Source organism: Ursus americanus, chromosome 25 (genome assembly GCF_024610735.1).
Source record: "Ursus americanus isolate L20-20 chromosome 25, mUrsAme1.1.p, whole genome shotgun sequence".
Taxonomy (NCBI): Eukaryota; Metazoa; Chordata; class Mammalia; order Carnivora; family Ursidae; genus Ursus; species Ursus americanus.
Window position 1 is genome coordinate 11,939,948 of NC_142151.1, and position 14,657 is coordinate 11,954,604.

At 39.1% G+C, this 14,657-nt stretch overlaps 1 protein-coding gene across 2 annotated transcripts in view; it reads right to left on the reverse strand.

The window, feature by feature from the left end:
* LOC123781562 (killer cell lectin-like receptor 2) overlaps positions 1-14,650 on the reverse strand; it is a 42,002-nt gene extending 27,352 nt beyond the window's left edge. The window contains exons 1-3 of one of the 2 annotated variants that reach the window (XM_045781135.2): positions 14,635-14,650; positions 13,668-13,768; positions 12,825-12,935 (exon numbers count right to left, since the gene is read on the reverse strand). The gene's annotated coding sequence lies outside the window, so the exon portion shown is untranslated. Of the gene's footprint in view, positions 1-12,824; positions 12,936-13,667; positions 13,769-14,634 lie in introns of those variants that run through there. The other variant, XM_087855621.1, reaches the window with a different exon arrangement.
* Positions 14,651-14,657: the final 7 nt, after the last annotated feature.

The following is a 14,657-nucleotide window of genomic DNA, read 5'->3' on the forward strand; positions in this document are numbered from 1 at the left end:
GGCCAGAAAGGACTGCCATGATATATTCAGGGTGCTAAATGAGAAAAATATGCAGCCAAGAATACTTTATCCAGCAAGGATGTCATTCAAAATATAAGGAGAGATAAAAAGCTTCTAGAACAAACAGAAACTAAAAGAATTTGTGATCACCTAACCAGCCCTACAAGAAATATTAAAAGGGATACTTTAAGTAAAAAGAGAGCCTGAAAGTAACACTGACCAGAAAGGAAAAGAGATAATATACAGAAACAGTGACTTTACAGGTAATACAATGGCACTAAATTCATATCTTCCAATAGTTACTCTGAATGTAAATAGGCTAAATGCCCCAATGAAAAGACACAGGGTATCAGATTGGATAGAAAAGCGAGATCCATCCATATGCTGTCTAGAAGAGAATCATTTAGACCAAAACACACCCCCAGGTTTAAAGTGAGGGGGTGGAAAACCATTTCTCATGCTAATATATTCAAAAGCAGCTGAGGTGGCAATCCTCATATCAGACAAATTAGATTTTAGGCCAAAGACTATAATAAGAGATGAGGAAAGGCACTGTATCATAATTAAAGGGTCTATCTAACAAGAAAATCTAACAATTGTAAATAATAATGCCCCTAACATAGGAACAGCCAAATATATAAACTAATTAATAACCAAAGTAAAGAAACATATTGATAATAATGCATTAATAGTCAGGGACTTTAACAACCCCCCCACACGCTGCAATGGACAGATCATCTAAGCAGAAGATCAAAAAGGAAACAAGGGCTTTGAATGACACACTGGAACAGATGGATTTCACAGATATAGTCAGAACATTCCAGCCTAAAGCAACTGAATACACATTCTTCTGAAGTGCACATGGAACTTTCTCGAGAATGTATCACATACTGGGTCACAAATCAGGTCTCAACACTTACAAAAGAGCATCCTACTAAAGAATGAACGTGTCAAACAGGAAATTAAAGAGGAATTTTTAAAAAGTCATGGAAACAAATGAAAATAAAAACACAACTGTTCAAACCTTTGGGATGCAGCAAAAGTGGTCCTAAAACGGAAGTGTATAGCAATACAAGGCTTTCTCAAGAAACAAAAAGTTCTCGAATACACAATCTAACCATACACCTAAAGGACCTGGAGAAAGAACAGGAAATAAAGCCTAAATCCAGCAGGAGAAGAGAAATAATAAAGATTAGAGCAAAAATCAATGAAATAGAAATTGAAAGAGCAGTAAAACAGATCAACGAAACTAGAAGCTGGTTCTTTGAAATGATTAATAAGATTGATAAACCCCTGGCCAGAATTATCAAAAAGAAAAGAGAAAGGACCCAAATAAATAAAATCATGAATGACAGAGGAGAGATATCAACTGACACCAAAGAAATACAAACAATCATAAGAACATATTATGAGCAGCTATATGCCAACAAATTAGGCAATGTAGAAGAAATGGATGCATTCATCGAGATATATAAACTACCAAAACTGAAACAGGAAGAAATAGAAAACCGGAACAGACCCAGAATCTGCAAGGAAATTGAAGCAGTAATCAAAACTCGCCCAACAGACAAGACTCCAGGGTCAGACGGCTTCCCAGGGGAATTCTACCAAACATTTAAAGAAGAATTAATACCTATTCTTCTGAAGCTGTTTCAAAAAAAAAAATAGAAAAGGAGGGAAAACTTCCAAACTCATTCTAAGAGGCCAGCATTCTCTTGGTCCCAAAACAAAAGACCCCACCAAAAAGGAGAATTATAGACCAATATCCCTGAGGAACATGGATACAAAAATTCTCACCAAGATACTAGCCAACAGGTCCAACAGTACATTAAAAGGATTATTCACCACAATCAAGTGGGATTTATTCATGGGCTGCAAGGGGGGTTCCATATCTGCAAATCGATATGATACACTACATAAATAAAAGAAAGGAGAAGAACCATATGATTCTCTCAATAGAATCAGAAAAAGCAGTTGACCAAGTACAGCATCTGTTCTTGATTAAAACACTTCACAGTGTAGGGATAGAGGGTACATAGCTCAAAATCATTAAAGTGATCTATGAAAAACCTGGAGCAAATATCATTCTCAATGGGGAAAAACTGAGGTCTGGAACACAACAGGGATGTCCACTATCACCACTGCTGATTAACATAATACTAGAAGTCCTAGCCTCAGCAATCAGAAAACAAAAAGAAATAAAAGGCCTCCAAATTGGTAAAGAGGAAGCCAAACTCTCACTCTTTGCAGATGACATGATACTCTATGTGCAAAACCCAAAAAACTCCACCCCAAAATTGTTAGAATTCATACAGGAATTCAGCAAAGTGGCAGGATATGAAATCAATGCACAGAAATCAGTTGCATTGGAGAAGGAGTTAAGATGGCGGAGGAGTAGGGGACCCCTTTTTCAGCCGGTCCCCTGAGTCGAGCTGGATAGGTACCAGACCAGCCTAAACAACCACGGAATAAGCCTGAGACACAGGAAGATGCATCTGGATCTCTACAAATGAACATCTCCAGCGCCGAGTATTGAGGTACGAAGTGGGGAGCCGTGAAAACGCGCACAGATATCGGAAGATAAACAGAAGGGGAGGGAGACGCCGCATTCGGGCGCCGGGAAGCAGTAGCCACCTGCACGGGGGAGTGACGGACTCACGGACGGCATCCGCGAGAGAGCGGACTGAGACCGTGAGCCGGGTGCGCGCGCCACCAGGCATCTCGCGGATCACCGGAATCCCGGTGCACTCACTGGATCCAGACTGAGACCGGGAACTCCGGAGCGCGCATAGGGCGGCTGGCAGCTGGCGGCGTTAGAAACACAAAGGACAGAGACGCGCCGGCCCTGGAAGTGAGGGCTGGGACGCCGGGTGTGGGGCGCACATCCCGGGATGCTGCAGGGTTGAGCAGCACCAACAGTAACGGAGTTAAAGTGGCCAGAACATTAGTAGAGAATGGGCCACAATCCCTCTGTTCTGTGACAGAGGCTGAAATTTGGCCGCTGCTGCTCTGACTCTCAGAAGAGGCACAGCAAACCACCAGGGAAAGCCGCCAGAGAACAAAAGCCTGGAAATACCGGCTCAGGGAGTGCCCATCCCCATCCCCCCTCGCAGGCGACGCGGAGACTCTACCCAAACAGGGTTGCCTGAGTATCGGCGCGGCAGGACCCTCCCCCAGAACACAGAAGGCAGGCTGAAAAATCAAGAAGCCCACAACCCGGGGCGCCTGGGTGGCGCAGTCACTGAGCGCCTGTCTTCGGCTTAGGGCGTGATCCCGGCGTTCCGGAAAGGAGTCCTTCATCGGGTTCCTCCGCTGGGAGCCTGCTTCTTCCTCTCCCACTCCCCTGCTTCTGTTCCCGTTCTTGCTGACTGTCTGTCTCTCTCTCTCAGATAAATAAATAAAATCTTTAAAGAAGAAGCCCACACCCCTAAGATCCCTATAAAACAAGGGGCACGGCCTGGGACCCAGTCAATAATTTGGGCTCTGGACAACCCCGCAACCTCTCCTCATCAGAATGACAAGAAGGAGAAGTCCCCCCCCAGCAAACAAAACACAGTGAGTCTGTGGCCTCTGCCACAGAAATAATGGATATGGATGTAACCAAAGTATCAGAAATGGAATTCAGAGTAACGATGGTCAAAATGATGAGTAGAATTGAAAAAACTATTAACGATGAGGTTACTGAGAATATAGAATCCCTAAGGACAGAAATGAGAACATATCTGACAGAAATTAAAAATTCTATGAGCCAAATGCAGGCAAAACTAGAGGCTCTGACGGCCAGGGTCACCGAAGCAGAGGAACGTGATAGTGAATTGGAGGATGGGTTAATAGAGGAAAAAACCAAAATAGAAGCTGCTCTTAAAAAAATCCACGCCCACGAATATTGGTACGGGAGATTACTGACACAATGAAACGATCCAATGTTAGAATCATCGGCATCCCCGAGGGGGTGGAGAAAAACAGAGGTCTAGAAGAGATATTTGAACAAATTGTAGCTGAAAACGTCCCTAATCTAGCGAGGAAAACAAACACTCGTGTCCAAGAGGCAGAGAGGACCCCTCCCAAGCTCAACCATGACAAACCTACGCCACGTCACGTCATAGTGCATTTCGCAAATATTAGATCCAAGGATACAGTATTGAAAGCGGCCAGGGCAAAGAAATTTCTCACCTACCAAGGCAAAGGCATCAGAATTACGTCAGACCTGTCTACACAGACCTGGAATGAGAGAAAGGGTTGGGGGAGCATTTTTAAAGCTCTTTCAGAGAAAAACATGCAGCCAAGGATCCTTTATCCAGCAAGGCTGTCATTCAGAATTGATGGAGAAATAAAGACATTTCAGAATCGCTAGTCATTAACCAATTTCGTAACCATGAAACCAGCCCTACAGGAGATATTACGGGGGATTCTATAAAGGTAAAAAGGCCCCAAGAGAGATACAGAAAAGAAAGTCACAACCACTACAAAAAAAGACTTTACTGGCAACATGGCATCATTAAAATCATATCTCTCAGTATTCAGTCTCAATGTAAATGGCTTAAATGCTCCCATAAGCCACAGCGTTGCAGATTGGATAAAAAGAAATGACCCATCCATTTGCTGTCTACAAGAGACTCATTTCGAACCCAAAGATGCATTCAGACTGAGAGTAAGGGGATGGAGTACCATCTTTCACGCAAATGGACCTCAAAAGAAAGCTGGGGTAGCAATTCTCATTTCATATAGATTGGATTTTAAACTAGAGACTATAGTTAGAAATGCAGAAGGGCACTATATTATTCTTAAGGGAAGTATTCAACAAGTGGATATGACAATTATAAATATATATGCCCCCAAGGGGAGCAGCAAGATATACAAGCCAACTCTTAACCAGAATAAAGAGACATATAGATAAAAATACATTAATAGTAGGGGACCTCAACACTCCACTATCAGAAATAGACAGAACACCCTAGCAAAGACTAAGCAAAGAATCAAAGGCTTTGAATGCCATACTCGACGAGTTGGACCTCATAGATATATATAGAACAATACACCCCAGAACCAAAGAATACTCATTCTATTCTAATGCCCATGGAACATTCTCAAGAATAGACCATGTTCTGGAACACAAAACAGGTCTCAACTGATACCAAAAGATTGGAAGTATCCCCTGCATATTCTCAGACCACAACGCTCTGAAATTGGAACTCAACCACAAGGAAAAATTTGGAAGAAACTCAAACACTTGGAGATTAAGAACCATCCTGCTCAGGAATGACTCGATAAACCAGGAAATCAAAAATCAACTTAAACAATTTATGGAGACCAATGAGAATGAAAACACAACGGTCCAAAACCTATGGGATACTGCAAAGGCAGTCCTAAGGGGGAAATACATAGCCATCCAAGCCTCACTCAAAAGAATAGAAAAATCTAAAATGCGGTTTTTATATTCTCACCTCAAGAAGCTGGAACAGCAACAGAGGGACAGGCCTAATCCACGCACGAGGAAGCAGTTGACCAAAATTAGAGCTGAAATCAATCAATCGGAAACCAGAAGTACAGTAGAGCAGATCAACAGGACTAGAAGCTGGTTCTTTGAGAGAATCAATAAAATTGACAGACCACTGGCAAGACTTATCCAAAAGAAAAGAGAAAGTACCCAAATTATTAAAATTATGAATGAAAAAGGAGAGGTCACGACCAACACCATTGAAATTGAAAGGACTATTAGAAATTTTTATCAACAGCTATATGCCAATAAACTAAGCAATCTGGAAAAGATGGAATCCTTCCTGGGAACCTATAAACTACCAAGATTGAAACCGGAAGAAATTGATTCCTTAAACAGGCCAATTAATTATGAAGAAATTGAGTCAGTGATAAACAACCTTCCAAATAACAAAACTCCAGGCCCGGATGGTTTTCCTGGGGAATTCTACCAAATATTCAAAGAAGAAATAATACCTATTCTCCTAAAGCTATTTCAAAAAATAGAAACAGAAGGAAAGCTACCAAACTCATTCTATGAGGCCAATATTACCTTGATCCCAAACCAGGCAAAGACCCCCTCAAAAAGGAGAATTACAGACCGATCTCCCTAATGAATATGGACGCCAAAATCCTCAACAAGATACTTGCTAATAGAATCCAACAGTACATTAAAAGGATTATCCAACCACGATCAAGTGGGATTCATACCTGGGATGCAAGCGTGGTTCAATATTCGCAAATCAATCAGCGTGATACATCATATCAACAAGAAAAGACTCAGAAACCATATGATCCTCTCAATCGATGCCAAAAAAGCATTTGACAAAATACAGCATCCTTTCCTGATTAAAACCCTTCAGAGTGTAGGAATAGAGGGTACATTTCTCAATCTCATAAAAGCCATCTATGAAACGCCGACTGCAAATATTATTCTCAATGGGGAAAAGCTGGAAGCCTTTCCCTTAAGATCAGGAACACAACAAGGATGCCCACTCTCGCCACTATTATTCAACATAGTACTAGAAGTCCTTGCAACAGCAATCAGACGACAAAAAGGGATCAAAGGTATCCAAATCAGCAAAGGAGAAGTCAAAATGTCTCTCTTCGCAGATGACATGATACTCTATATGGAAAACCCAAAAGAAGCCACTCCCAAACTATTAGAAGTTATAGAGCAATTCAGTAATGTGGCGGGATACAAAATCAATGCTCAGATATCAGTTGCATTTCAATACACGAATAACGAGACCGAAGAAAGAGAAATTAGGGAATCCATCCCATTTACAATAGCACAAAAACCATACGTTACCTTGGAATTAACTTAACCAGAGACGTAAAGGACCTATATTCTAGAAACTATAAATCACTCTTGAAAGACATTGAGGAAGACATAAAAAGATGGAAAGATATTCCATGCTCATGGATCGGAAGAATTAACATAGTTAAAATGTCCATGCTACCCAGAGCAATCTACACTTTCAGTGCTATCCCAATCAAAATACCGAGGACATTTTTCAAAGAACTGGAACAAATAGTCCTTAAATTTGTATGGAAACAGAAAAGGCCCCGAATCTCCAAGGAACTGTTGAAAAGGAAAAACAAAGCTGGGGGCATCACAATGCCGGATTTCGAGCTGTACTACAAAGCTGTGATCACAAAGACAGCATGGTACTGGCACAAAAACAGACACATAGACCAATGGAACAGAATAGAGAACCCAGAAATGGACCCTCAGCTCTTTGGGCAACTAATATTTGATAAAGCAGGAAAAAACATCCGGTGGGAAAACACAGTCTCTTCAATAAATGGTGCTGGGAAAATTGGACAGCTACATGCAAAAGAATGAAACTTGACCACTCTCTCACACCATACACAAAAATAAACTCCAAATGGATGAAAGACCTCGATGTGAGGCAGGAATCCATCATAATTCTAGAGGAGAACATAGGCAGCAACCTCTACGACATCGGCCAAAGCAACCTTTTTCATGACACATCCCCAAAGGCAAGAGAAACAAAAGATAAAATGAACTTATGGGACTTCATCAAGATTAAAAGCTTCTGCACAGCCAAGGAAACAGTCAGAAAAACTAAGAGGAGCCCACGGAATGGGAGAATATATTTGCAAATGACACTACAGATAAAGGACTGGTATCCAAGACCTACAAAGAACTTCTCAAACTCAATACACGAGAAACAAATAAATCAAGAAATGGGCAGAGATATGAACAGACATTTTCCAATGAAGACATACAAATGGCTAACAGACACATGAAAAAATGTTCAAAATCATTAGCCATGAGGGAAATTCAAATCAAAATCACACTGAGATACCACCTTACGCCAGTTAGAATGGCAAAAATAGACAAGGCAAGAAACAACAATTGTTGGAGAGGATGTGGAGAAAGAGGATCCCTCCTACATTGTTGGTGGGAATGCAAGTTGGTACAGCCACTCTGGAAAACAGTGTGGAGGTCCCTTAAAAAGTTAAAAATTGAGCTACCCTATGATCCAGCCATTGCACTACTGGGTGTTTACCCCAAAGATACAGACGTAGTAAAGAGAAGGGCCATATGCACCCCAATGTTCATAGCAGCAATGTCCACAATAGCTAAATCGTGGAAGGAGCCGAGATGTCCTTCAACAGATGACTGAATTAAGAAGTTGTGGTCCATATATACAATGGAATATTACTCAGCTATCAGAAAGAACGAGTTCTCAACATTTGCTACAACATGGATGGCACTGGAAGAGATAATGCTAAGTGAAATAAGTCAAGCAGAGAAAGACAACTATCATATGATTTCTCTCATCTATGGAACATAAGAACTAGGATGATCGGTAGGGGAAGAAAGGGATAAAGAAAGGGGGGGTAATCAGAAGGGGAAATGAAACATAAGAGACTATGGACTATGAGAAACAAACTGAGGGCCTCAGAGGGGAGGGGGGTGCGGGAATGCGATAGGCCGGTGATGGGTAGTAAGGAGGGCACGTATTGCATGGTGCACTGGGTGTTATACGCAACTAATGAATCATCGAGCCTTACATCGGAAACCGGGGATGTACTGTATGGTGACTAACATAATATAATAAAAAATCATTAAAAAAAAAAAAGAAATCAGTTGCATTTCTGTACAATACCAATGAGACAGAAGAAAGAGAAATTACAGAGTAGATCCCAATTCCAACTGCACCAAAAACCATAAGATACCTACAAATACACCTAACCAAAGAGGTAAAGGATCTGTACTCTAAAAACTACAGAACTCTTGTGAAACAAATTGAGAAGATACAAAGAGATGGAAAAACGTTCTATGCTCACAGATTGGAAGAACAAATATTGTGAAAACGTCTACGCTACCTAGACAATCTACACATTCAGTGCAATCCCTATCAAAATGCCATCAACTTTTTTCACAGAGCTGGAACAAATAATCCTAAAATTTGTATGGAACCAGTAAAGACCCTGAAGAGCCAGAGGGATGTTGAAAATGAAAAGCACTACTGGGTATCTACCCCAAAGACACAAATGTAGTGAAGAGAAGGGCCATATATACCCCAATGTTCATAGCAGCATTGTCCACAATAGCTAAATTGTGGAAGGAATTGAGATGCCCTTCAACAGATGACTGGATTAAGAAGATGTGGTCCATATATACAATGGAATATTACTCAGCCATCAGAAAGAACGATTACCCAACATTTCCAGCAACGTGGATGGGACTGGAGGAGATAATGCTAAGTGAAATAAATCAAGCAGAGAAACACAATTATCATATGGTTTCACTCATTTATGGAACATAAGAAATAGGAAGATCGGTAGGAGAAGGAAGGGAAGAATGAAGGGGGGGTAAACAGAAGGGGGAATGAACCATGAGAGACTGTGGACTCTGGGAAATAAACTGAGGGCTTCGGGGGGGGTGGGGGACTGGAATAGGCTGGTGATGGGTATTAAGGAGGGCACATATTGCATGGCGCACTGGGCGTTATACACAAATAATGAATCATGGAACATTGCATCAAAAACTGGGGATGTACTGTATGGTGACTAATATAACAAAATAAAAATTATTTAAAAAAAATAAAAAAGAAAAATAATAAAAGCAAAGCTGGTGGCATCACAATTCCAGACTTCAGGCTCTATTACAAAGCTGTAATCATTAAGACAGTATGGTACTACCACAAAAACAACACATAGATCAAAGGAACTGAACAGAGAACCCAGAAACGGACCCTCAACTCTCCAGTCAACTAATCCTCAACAAAGCAGGAAAGAATATCCAATGGGTGGAAAAAACACTCTCTTTAACAAATAGTGCTGGGAAAATTGGACAGCCACATGCAGATGAATAAAACTGGACCATTTCCTTACACCAAAAAATAGACTCAAAATGGATCAAAGACCTAAATGTGAGACAGGAATCCATTGAAATCCTAGAGGAAAACACAGGCAGCAACCTCTGTGATCTCAGCCACAGCAACTTCTTCCTAGACACATCTCCAAAGGCAAGGGAAACAAAGGCAAAATTGGGACTTCATCAAGATAAAAGCTTCTGCACAGCAAAGGAAACAGTAGACAAAACCAAAAGACAATGGAGAGAATGGGAGAAGATATTTGCAAATGTCTTATCAGATAAAGGGCTAGTATCCAAAATCTATAAAGAATTTATCAAACTCAACACCCAAAGAACAAATAATCCAATCCAGAAATGAACAGAAGACCAGAGAGGGAGACAATCCATGAGAGACTCTGGACTCTAGGAAAGAAACTGAGGGTTAAGAAGAGAGGGGGTTGGGGGAATGAGGTAACTGGGTGACGGGTATTAAGGAGAGCACATGTTGTGATGAGTACTGGGTGTCATATGCAACTAATGAATCATTGAACACTACATCAAAAACTAATGATGTACTACTATATGTTGGCTAACTGAACAGAGAAAGAAAGAAAGAAAGAAAGAAAGAAAGAAAGAAAGAAAGAAAGAAAGAAAGAAAGAAAGAAAGAAAGAAAGAAAGAAAGAAAGAAAGAAAGAAAGAAAGAAGAAAGAAAGAAAGAAAGAAAGAAAGAAAGAAAGAAAGAAAGAAAGAAAGAGGCAGAAGACATGAACAGACATTTCTCCAAAGAAGACATAGAAATGGCTAACAGACACATGAGAAAGTGCTCAACATCATGGAGCATCAGGGAAATACAAATCAAAACCACAATGAGATACCACCTTCCACCAGTCAGAATGGCTAAAATTAACAAGTCAGGAAACAACAGATGTTGGCAAAGATGCGGAGAAGGGGGAACCCTCCTATGCTGTTGGTGGGAATGTAAGCTGGTACAGCTACTCTGGAAAACAGTATAGAGGTTCCACAAGAAGTTAAAAATAGAGCTACCTTACGACCCAGCACTTGCACTACTGGGTATTTACCCCAAAGATACAAATATAGTGATCCGAAAGGGCATGTGTACCCCAATGTTTAAAGTAGGAATGTCCACAAGCCAAGCTATGGAAAGAGCCCAGATGACAGATGAATGGGTAAAGAAGGTATGGTGTGTATATATATACACATATATGTATATATAGTGGAGTATATATATGGAATATAATGGAATATTACTCAGCCATCAAAAACCTAAAATTTTGCCATTTGCAACAACGTGGATGGAACTAGAGGGTATTATGCTAAGCGAAGTAAGGCAATCAGAGAAAGACAATTATCATACGATCTTACTCATATGTGGAGTTTAACAAACAAAACAGAGGATCATAGGGGAACAGAGGAAAAAATAAAACAAGACAAAATCTGAGAGGGAGACAAACCATAAGAGACTTTTACTCACAGGAAACAAACTGAGGGTTGCTGGAGATAGGGAGGTGGGGGGATGGGGTAACTGGGTGATACACATTAAGGAGGGTATGTGATGTAATGAGCACTGGATATTATATAAGACTGATGAATCAGTGACCTCTACCTCTGAAACTAATAATACATCATATGTTAACTTATTGAATTTAAATTTTAAAAAATTAAAAATAATAAAAGACTGAAACACTCATCGTTGTTTGCCTTCACAAAGCATTTAAAATTAAGACCTGGTAAAACAAATACAACATACTGTAGACATTCTTAGTGTGCCATAATTGTTGTATAAATTTTTCCATAGATTTTATCTGCAAATCTAGAGGCTATGTCTGTAGTGATTTATCAGGTTAAATAACAAATGTCATTAAAGATGGTCTAACTCTTGATTTGACCAAGAGACGTAATTGTGCAGTTTATGGTAGCCGCAAAATGGAGAATTAACTAAGGCTCTCAAACGATCATAAAATCTTTGACTTAAAGATCCAATAGATGTTTCTGGAACATGCCTACCCCTCCCCACTAACGAAAAGATACGAACACATCATCAAGTGGGTAGATGATAATACTGGGTTCTCCCTGAGTCTGAAGGAGATAAACAGCTTACTGCTGTTGTGTCTGCTTTTTAGTACGTATGTACCTATTGCATAAAACAAACCGAGATTTAAATTTACTTGTTTAAAGTGTTCACAGTGTGTAACCTAAATACTGGTAACTATGACCCTTGCTTTCCTAAATGATGCTTCTTTACATAGAAGAGTTAAGTGACTGCCACAGAACGTCAGCATCTATTTGATTTCTCCACATTTTCTTCTCATCAAAGAAGGAATATACAAAAGGAATAGACAATACTATCCTCAGGAATATACAAAAGTGAAATTAAGTGTTTCTTCCTCCAGGAGTTGTATCTCATTTCTTTAAGAGTTGAAAAAACCCAATCAAACTATCTCTCTACAGAGTGAAATTAAACCTTCAAACTTCTCCAGAAGCCCTTTGAGAAACATTAATTACTCTGAAGGGAATAGGAGGCAAAAGCAATGGTCAGTTTGAAAAAAAAACCAATCGAATCTCTCTCTTGGGCATACGGGTGCAAATATGAGTTCTCAAGGTTATAAAAATGAAGAAAGTGAATTTTACAGTCAATAAGACTCCTCTCTGGAATTTCACAAGCACTGCACTTATTCCTAACAGAAGTAGTTAATATACAAGACCAGTTATCCATAACACTGTGAACACATCCTGACTTTAACTGCTGAGACTACAGAGAAGACTGGTCAGAAAGATGTCTAAATTTAGAGCTCTGTACTGAGTCCTTTACTCTTCAGACATAGAACAGAAAATGAGACTAAGTGGGATAAAATTAAAGAGTACTTACCGGTGCCTACTAAATGCAAAACCAAAGAATCGATGAGGATCTATGCCAAGTAAATAAGGAGAAACATAACAATAACATCACCAATTTCTAAGACGTGTGCATGTCAAGAACCACTGAATACAAACCTGTCGGCCAACCCGGTCAGGGGGAGGCCACAATGCGTCATCTTCTTTTGTAATTTCACTGTCGTCAATAATCCTCTTCAGTTCCTCCATTACACTCTTGTGCACATAAGCCTGAAAACAAGTGACAATAAAAATTCCACAGTGTCTATTACCTCCCACAACTCAGAATGAAATGATAGACAAAGTTACAAACCCTAAATACTCAACGAGAATATCACAGAAAAATCTAATATTGATCCCAAAATACAGGATGGGAGAGAATCACTCATCCTTATGATTTTATTAACTTTCTTACCCTTTCCTTTAATATGTGTTTGTCTTCAAATTAAAAAAAGAAAAAAGAAAAGAAAAAGATAACTTACACTAGCCCCTTTTAAAGCCCTGGATTCTGCCTTTGTAACACGGGAATCAAATAACTCTGAGTGGTTAATGGTGATAATGGAAAATCTATGAGGTGAACAGAGACAAATACAAGTAGACATCACAGTTACTGCTCTGAACTTTGCCCTAGCCCTAACTTTTGAGCGTTTCATTTAAAATTCATACTGTGTTTAAATCTTGACTATCAATTAGTTTAAATAGGGAATGGGATAAAAAGACAACACTAACTATAAAATGAATAAAATTATATGTTCAAAGGTGGGACTACAACTTAATATATTCAGATTGCTTCTTTGGTTGTTATACATGCTACATTTAGATCTAATTTAAACAGATTCCTTTTTCAATCTATCAATTGGCTTCTTTACAGCAATACAGCCTTAGATGTACTTTTGTAAATTCAAAAAAGACATAAAGAAAATTGTCTCAATGTAAAAAATTAGACATTTGAAAAGAACTTACCTCCTTTCTGATCATGACATCATTTTTGTAATTGCTATGGTTGGCATATCTAAGCTACCTGTGGGGAGTGGAAAAAGTTCAATCTATAACAGCAAAAACTCCTAAAAAAATAATAGAGATAAGACATTGTAAGGAATGTCAAAGGTAAAGACCATTTTACACTACTTCCTTTATTAATATTTCTGCCCTTTTAGCATAAGATTGATGCTAGACCTTTAAACATGCAAATACTTGTTGGTAAAACGTTGGGTAAAGGTGAAGCCACTCATTTTCAAAACCTTCATGGCTTCAGTAGAATTCAATATAATAGGAGGGTCATTTTTAATGCTCATTTGCTTAAGCTATGTAATGAACTAGACAGGGAATCGGAAAAAAGAACTGACATTTCTTTTAAAGCCTGTTATATGTCTGCATTTGTCCTAAGTGATTTACACTGAGCTTTTCATCTAATCAGAAAAACAACCCTCAAAAGGTTTTATTTTCTCATCTATTCATAGTTGAGAAAAGAGAGTTAAGTAACTTGTCTGGGCCACAAAGATTCTGATCTAGGTCAACCTTCATCCAATACTCCTGCTTTCCCCCAATACCCTAAAATGCTATTTTAACTATTTTCCTTCAAATTAATATATGTATACGATATGGCAATGCTACTGTTTTACCACTCTCATTTTTATAACCTAAAACCTTTACTATAAATAATGTGTTTAAATCTCATTTAGCCAACATTTCATTATGCATTATCCTATTATTATTATATATTAATATTATGTGTTACACTATTTCAAATTATGTACAGGCATACCTCAGCGATATTCTGGGTTCAGTTACAGATCACCTCAATAAGGTATATATCAAAAGAGGGTGAGGAAATTAATATTTTTGTTTCCCAGGGCCTATAAAATCATGTTTACAACATACTGTAATCTTTTAAGTGTGTAATAGCATTGTCTTTAAAAAATGTGCATACCTTAATTTAAAAATACTTTGTTG